Here is an 8,338-nt window from a genome sequence, read left to right as displayed (position 1 = left end):
TCAAAAAAAAAAAAAAAAAAAAAAAAAAGGAATATTATATGCACATTAATAACTGTAAAAAGAACTAGTTAGTATCATACATTAATTGAAAAAAACAAACCCAGGTTACACATAGCATTTATATTAGGTTGGTGCAAAAGTAATTGCGGTTTTTGCAATAAATAGTGCAGTCCAGTATTTTGTTAAAAAAAGAAGATACATATGCATATTAATAGTGCACATTTCTGGAATGACAGGATTAGTCATTTTTATGTTCCCTTTTAAAATTTTTTCAGAGTCCTGTGTACAGTAATAATAAATTTGAAGGATTGTTTGTTTATTTATTTTGAGAAAGAGTCTCACTCTGTTGCCCAGGCTGGAGTGCAATGGTGCGATCTTGGCCCACTGCAACCTCCGCCTCCTAGATTCAAGCAATTCTCCTGCCTCAGCTCCCCGAGTACCTGGGATTACAGTGTTCACCACCATGCCTGTCACCCAGGCAGGAGTGCAGTGGTGCAGTCTCAGCTTTCCAACCTCCTGGAACAAGTGTTAGTCAGTCATTGCCTTGGGAGAAATCTTGTGTAATGAGTATTTCATTTTGAAACCATAGTGAATCACATTTGATATCTCTCTCTCTTTTTTTTTTTTAATTTTTCTCAATGAGTTTCAGATGCTATTCTGTGATAGATTCACAGGTCTGTTTTTAAGCAGTAAGTTTTGAGTGGAAATTTTCTATATTGTCTTAATCATACCTGCTTCCCATAGGAATAATACTTTTTATGCCTTACTATATAGCCAGTTGAGAATTTTGGCTCTTAATGTAAGATAATAGCTCTGTTTCACATTTATTGCCTGTCTGTTTTCGATGAAGCTGTGGTATTAACAACTAAAAGATTCTAATTTGGGGAAAAATTAAAAGTTTTTTTTCCCCTAAATTGTGAGTGGGAAAACTGAGTGAGAGAAGTGATTTTTTTCTAATTTTAACTAACAGTTCAGTACAAGCTGAGGTAGTGATATGAAAATGTATTAAGTTTTTGTGCTTTTAATTTTTAGGTTCGCCAGTTGGTGATTGATAAGTTGTCGTCTATTGGAGGATTTACCTGTGATAATAAAGTTCGTTCTTCATTCCATAACAGCCATGGATGCACTTGAGGTATGCTCTTATATCCCATCACACCTAGACAAAGCAACTTTAGTTAATAAGTACCAATCGCTCTTCTCTGTCCCCAGACTAACCGAGAATAGTGACTAATCCAGATAGCATTCAGAGGAGAGAATGAAGCTATTCAACAGATTCATTACTCTGTATAAGCTGCTATAAGTTACATTTACTCTTTCTGTGTAGTACCTTACAGAATTCTGAAATTTTGGGTATGATGTTCTATGACATTTCATTAGCTATTCTCACAACTCTATTTTTCAAAATGTCCAACATTTAAAATTTTTTCTTAGTCTTTCAGGAGATTGTCATGGTTGAGAAACTGGACTGTGCCTACCCACTATGAATAAGCAGAAAACCATAGTTAATATTTATTTTCTGCAGGTAATTTCTGAGCTTCAGGAGAAGTTGGATCTGCAACATTGTGTTTTGCCATCACAGTTACAGGCTTCCCAAGTAAAATAGAAAAGTAAAGGACGAGCAAGGTAAAGAGCTCATGGATAATTGCCACCCTTTTCCTCACATAGGTTGTCACACTTTTCTGACATCCCACAGTCAGAATTGCAGCTTAATACTTACAACTACAAATAATGGTACTATTATGACATTTACATCTAGTATTGTATAGTGTTTCAAACTACATATATGTATGTGATTATGTATGTGTTTATATGTTTTCTTGCCATTCAGATCAATTCCAGACAGACTACAGTGCAAGTTTATTAGCCATCTTATACATGAGGTTGTCATTTGCTCCAGGGTACATGGCTATGAAGCAGGAAATCAGATCTTGTAAGTTCTTTTCTGGTAGGTAGAAGACTAATTTTTTCCTCTCTGCTACTTGTAATTCCTCAGGAAATCAAGAAAGCAGCGGTCAGAGCTGCATTATTCTCCTTTTTGATGTAATAAAGTCAGCTATTAGATATGAGAAAACCATTTCAGAAGCCTGTGTTAAGGTGAGATCTTTGGAACTTGGATTATCAAGGAGGAAATGAGTGGCAATTAGTGACAGATGTATAACTGAGGTAGATTGAAATAAAAATTTCAAAAGTCATTCAAGTGGAAATAATAGCTGATGGCTGCCATATGGACACATTGGCTCTTAGATGAGATAACAGGGCATGCTGAGTAAGGTGAAACGTGTTTCGCTGATGTGTGGTAATGTTTTTGTGACTCTCTTGTTTTTTCAGGCAATTGAAGACATGGCCTCAGTGTCTGAACACAAGGTGATATTCATGTACTATGCATTTTAAGTATTGCAGACTTGAGGCTGGGTGCGGTGGCTCATGCCTGTAATCCCAGCACTTTGGGAGGTCAAGGCAGGCAGATAACGAGGTCAGGAGATCAAGGTCATCCTGGCAAACACGGTGAAACCCAGTCTCTACTAAAAATACAAAACAATTAGCCGGGCATAGTGGCAGGTGCCTGTAGTCCCAGCTACTCGGGAGGCTGAGGCAGGAGAATGGCGTGAACCTGGTGCGGGGAGCTTGCAGTGAGCGGAGATTGTGCTACTGCACTCCAGCCTGGATGACAGAGCGAGACTTTGTCTTAAAAAAAAAAAAAAAGTATCGCAGACTTAAAAGTAATGACGGCTAGCTTGCCGTCCCGCTTTCTTTCTTTCTCTTCCATCCAGTCACTCTTTTTTCTCTTCTTTAGTTGCTCTAATAAACATTAGCTGTTTGGGGAAGATAATGTGAGGTGTTGACTGGCCAGATAGCCTGCCCCTACTCACTCTGGCTATAAAATAAGCCTACAGTATCCATAAAGGGAAATACAATGTAACTAAGTACATCAAGGTGCAATCAAAGAAGCCAAGTCCCCACTGATGAGATGAAGAAAATAACCACCTGAGTCTCAGGTCCCTGTATCTGCCTAATTGCCCTTCCTTCCACCCAGCACCACTGTCAAGATAATGGCATTCCATGTTTTACTTTACTTTGCCCATGTAGACCTGACTGGAGTAAATCAGTCTGTCCACTGTCAAGGCAATGGTACTGGATCTTATGTCTCTATTAATTCTAGAAATACCTTCTATCAAAAAGCCAGATGATTGGCTGGGCATAGTGGCTCACGCCTATAATCCCAGCACTTTGGGAGGCTGAGGCAGGCGGGTCTCTACTAAAAATACAAAAGAAAAATTAGCCTGGCCTAGTGGCACGTACCACTGCACTCCAGCCTGAGCGACAGTGCAAGACTCCATCTCAAAAAAAAAAAAAAAAAAAAAGGCCAGATGATTGAGTTCCTTAGGAGCTGATTGGTTGCCTTAAAGATTTTTCTTTGGTTGGAATCTGTTTTGTGGAATTTTTGTTGTATTAGCCAATTTTTGGATGACTATCTTAAAAGCTTTCATTATGCTGAATAAAGCAATGAAAAAATTGACAACTTTTTGTGGTGAAAAATATCAAAGTACTCCAAAACACTGTTTTTGGTTTTGGATAAACATAAATTTACCACCTTGGCTGCCTGCATTCCTATTTTTACATAGTTGTAATCATTTTATAAATACAATTTGTATTCTTTTTTCTCTTAACATTTTTTCTCCTGTTATAAATATTTCATGTGCTTCTGCATTTTCATTGTTACCTTTAATGAGTGTATTTTGGTCTAATGACTCTCTATTTTGGTGTCCTAAGAAGTGGGGCATTCAGTTAACAGAAGTAGTAAAATTTGTTTTGTTTTTTCTTTTTTGTCCTGCTTGCCTTTTTAACTTTTTTGTTTTGTTTTGTTTTGTTTTTTCTTTTTTTTTTTTTTTTCTGGAAGCATAGACTCAAGTTGCCCTGAATACATTCCCAATGTTTTCTCTCTCTCTCTCTTTTTTTTAAGAGACCAGGTCTTGCTCTATCACCCAAGCTGGAGTGCAGTGACAGCATCATAGCTCATTGCAGCCTCAAACTCCTGGGTGCAAGCGATCCTCCCACCTCAATTTTCGGAGTAGCTGGGACTACAGGCAAGCACCACCAGGCCTGGCTAATTCTGTTAGTTAGTTATTTTGAGATAGAGTTTCGCTCTTTCGCCCAGGCTGGAGTGAAGTGCAACAATCTCTGTTCACTGCAACATCTGCCCCCTGGGTTGAAGCAATTATCCTGCCTCAGCCTCCCTAGTAGCTGGGATTATAAGTGCCCGCCACCACGCCCGGCTAATCTTTGTATTTTTAGTAGAGACGGGATTTCACCTTGTTGGCTAGGCTGGTCTCAAACCCCTGACCTCAGGTGATCCACCCGCCTCAGCCTCCCAAAGTGCTAGGATTACGGCCAATTCTTTTATTTTTTTTATAGAGATGAGGTCTTGCTGTGTAGCCCAGGCTGGTCTCAAATTTTCAGCTTCAAGTGATCCTCCTGCTTGGGCCTCCCAGTGTTGGGATTATAGGCATGAGCCACTGCACCCAGCCCTCATATTTTTCTTTTTTAAACTTAGGTAAACAAGCTAATTGTGGAGAAAAACCCACAAGGAATCTACATATGTAAAAAATACAGTTTTTCTCCACTCACTGTCCCATTCCTCAGGGATAGTCATCCTTCCAAATTTTTTCTCTTCATATACAAGCTGTAATTGTGTGCAAGTACTGGTATGCTCTTATGCCTACACATATGCATGTTTACATAATGTTTTTACAAAAGCAGAATCTTAACCGTGGTTATGGGTTCTTGTTGTTGTTTAAAGAGACAGGGTTTCACTCTGTCACCACGCTGGAGTACCAGTGGCATAATCATAGCTCACCGTTGCCTCCACCTCCTGAGCTCAAGTGAGCCTCCCTCCTCAGCCTCCCAAAGCAGTGGGATTATAGGCATGAACCACCATGCCCAGCCTGATTATCCTTTTGCAGGTTGCTGTTTTTTCCACTTCATATCAGGAATGTCTTTCCTGTGTCAAAAAATATAATATGGTTTAGCAGTCCCTAACGTTTTTGGCACCAGGGACTGGTTTCATGGAAGACAGTTTTTCCACAGACAGTGTCGGGGTATGATTTCGGGATGAAACGGTTCAGCCTTAATAGGCACTACGTAGATTCTCATAAGGAATGTGCAGCCTAGATCTTGTGCACGTGCAGTTCACAATAGGGTTCACACTCCCATGAGGATCTAATGCAGCCGCTAATCTGACGGGAGACAGGTCTCAGGTGGTAATGCCCACTTGACTGCCCCTCACCTCCTGCTGTGCAGCTTGGTTCCTAGCAGACCACGGACCCCATGATCCAGGGGTTAGGGACCCCTGGCCTAGCATATTCTTTTTAAAAAATATTTTAATAAAAAAAATTTTTTTAGACAGAATCTCGCTGTGTCACCCAGGCTGGAGTGCAGTGGCACGATCTAGGCTTACTGCAACCTCTGCCTCCTGGGTTCAAGTGATTCACCTGCCTCAGCCTCCTGAGTAGCTGGAATTATAGGCACTTGCCACCACGACTGGCCAATTTTTTTTTCTATTTTTAGTAGAAATGGGGTTTCACCATGTTGGCCAGGCTGGTCTCGAACTCCTGACCTCACATGATAGGCGCACCTTGGCCTCCCAAAGTGCTGGGATTACAGGCGTGAGCCACCAGAATAAACCAGCCTGGCTTATTCTTTCGATGACTGTAATATTCCAAAAATTAAAATTACTCCGTCATAATTTATTGGACCTTTCCCGTATTGGTGGGCATTTATAGTCTTTCCAACTTTTCACAAAGTAATTTTCCTAGTAATAGTGAAAATACTGGAGTTGGCAAGTGATTGAATCTTTCCTTTAATAAATGTCAAGATATTCAAAGTTACTTCTGTAGTAGAATCACTTTAATGTATATTGCAATGTATTAAGAGATACCAGTGGTTAATAATTGTGGCACTTTATTTCTCTGAAAATTATTTCTGGGTTTTGTGAAAAGTGTAGATACTCCCAGGGGAGTGTGTGGAACAAATGAGCATCATCCATTCTGTGTTTTAATGGGGAAAAACTGCTGTTTCATTGTAGCAAATGTACTGATTTGTTAACTGTTTTTCTATTATTGCCTATTTATTGACAATAGGTGTTTGACCTGGTGATGCTTTTCATCATCTATAGCACCAATACTCAGACAAAGAAGTACATTGAAAGGTGCTAAGAAATAAGATTCGATCAGGCTGCATTCAAGAACAACTGCTCCAGAGTACATTCTCTGTTCATTACTTAGTGTCAGAGACTATTGATCTTTAATCTAAAAAGGAAAGCTTTACAGCTCCTGTGTAAAATTTCATCTTATTTCAGTCCATTGTTCAAACCCATAGAAATTTTTGAATTTTATTTTTGCATTAATCATTTTAATTGTGTATCTCAATGCATTTTGCAGCTATGACAAACTAGCCTTTCATATCCTATTCTAAGTGGCTTATAAAAACCTTGAGGGGAAAGGCCGGGTGCAGTGGCTTATGCCTGTAATCCTAGCACTTTGGGAGGCCGAGGCGGGCGAATTACGAGGTCAGGAGTTCGAGAGCAGCCTGGCTAACATGGTAAAACCCCGTCTCTACTAAAAGAATACGAAAAGTTAGCTGGGCATGGTGTTGGGCACCTGTAATCCCAGCTACTTCAGAGGCTGAGGCAGGAGAATCTCTTGAACCCAGGAGGCGGAGGTTGCAGTGAGCCGAGATCTGCCACTGTACTCCAGCCTGAGTGACGGAGCAAGACTCCATCTCAAAAAGAAATCCTTGAGGGGAATAGGACCCGCCTGTAGAAACTAGTAGAAACGTAAATATGAACTTATTTGAACTATCACTCTTTGGCTATTCAAAACTGTGGACTTTAGATGATAATTCCTCTGGAAATGTAAATTATTCAAACTGGAATTTTATAAGCTGGGAATAGTGTTTTGCCTGAATGTTCAATATATTAACAGTATAGAACTTAGAAAACTGGATGGGCCAGTCATTTGGGGTTTAGGTCAGAAGCTAATGAGAATACCTCATTGGATCTTAAATTTTATATTTAGGAATGGATTTAATGTTTGTATTATTTCATCTTGCAGTTCTTTCTGTGTTTATATCTGCCAATTATATATGTTTTGGGCTGTAATTTTCTAGATGCAGAAACCATATGTAATTTTTCATTGCATTTTCCCCAATAAAGCATTATACCCAGCTGAGTACTAAATGTAAGATTTTTTAAAACTATGGTATCAATAAGGAAGCTATGTTTATTAACGGGTTATTTACTGTGGGTCCATTAATGTCTATGTATACTGTGTTATTGGTAGAGCATGATCACGTCTCTTCTTGATCTTCTTTTTAAAAAATCAGTTTAGTTAGCATTGAACCTTATAGACCAACTTCAAATTATAACCAAGGTGGAACATCCCTGGGGGGTAGTGTGATTGCGTGAGGAAACTGGGATTTAGAAGATCTGGCCTCCAATGCCAAACTGAGCAGATAGGAACGTACTATTTGGCTTATAATTTAACTTCTTTGAGCTTAAAGGACAATTATTATCCAAATGTGGAATCCCATTGATGCTGAGAGAAAACTCAGAATGGTGAAGGATTATTCTGTGTAAAAAATATTAAGATTTCTTAAGTTAAAATGAGAGTTGGGGAGAAGTCTGACATTCCAAAAGGATAAGCAACTCTTAGCTTGTGTACTGTTTCCTACAGCTTCTTTTCTCTCTCTACTCTTCCCCACTCAAGGTTCTTAAGGGTATGTGTTCATCCATTCTGTCGCTGGCTCAGAGTTTTCCTCACTCTCTAGACCAGAGTATAATTTCATTTGGCAGTCTCCTATACAAATATGCATTTAAGTTTTTTGACACGTACTGCCAGCAGGTATGTTGAAACACTTATTTTGGCAAGGAGGGAACAGGGGAAGGAAGAATCATCTGATGCTTATTTTTTGTTGATTGGAACTTACTGAAGGGGAAGGAACTCTGAACTGGGACTCAGGAAAGCTCAATTCTAGTCCCAGCCTTGATGAAATGAAGAGACTTGACTGGTGGATCTAACTCTATGTTCTGAGCTCTAAAATTCTCTGCCTGAAATTAAGATCCAGATCCAGTCTATTTCAAAACATGAGACACTTTTTTTTTTCAAGACCGAGTTTCGTTCTTGTTGCCCAGGCTGGAGTACAGTGGCGCAATCTCCGCTGACTGCAACCTCCGACTTCCGGATTCAAGCGATTCTCCTGTCTCAGCCTCCTGAGAGGCTGGGATTACAGACATACACCACTACACCCAGCTAATTTTTTTTTTTTTTTTTTTTTTTTTTGT

General features: G+C 39.5%; 1 pseudogene; it reads left to right on the top strand.

Annotated features, from left to right (window-relative positions):
• The window catches only part of LOC112619313, a 54,402-nt pseudogene that overhangs the window by 10,652 nt on the left and 35,412 nt on the right, over positions 1-8,338 (top strand).

Source organism: Theropithecus gelada, chromosome 2 (assembly GCF_003255815.1).
Source record: "Theropithecus gelada isolate Dixy chromosome 2, Tgel_1.0, whole genome shotgun sequence".
Lineage (NCBI taxonomy): Eukaryota > Metazoa > Chordata > Mammalia > Primates > Cercopithecidae > Theropithecus > Theropithecus gelada.
Note: the sequence above shows the minus strand (reverse complement) of the source record. Positions and strands in the feature narration are given on the sequence as shown.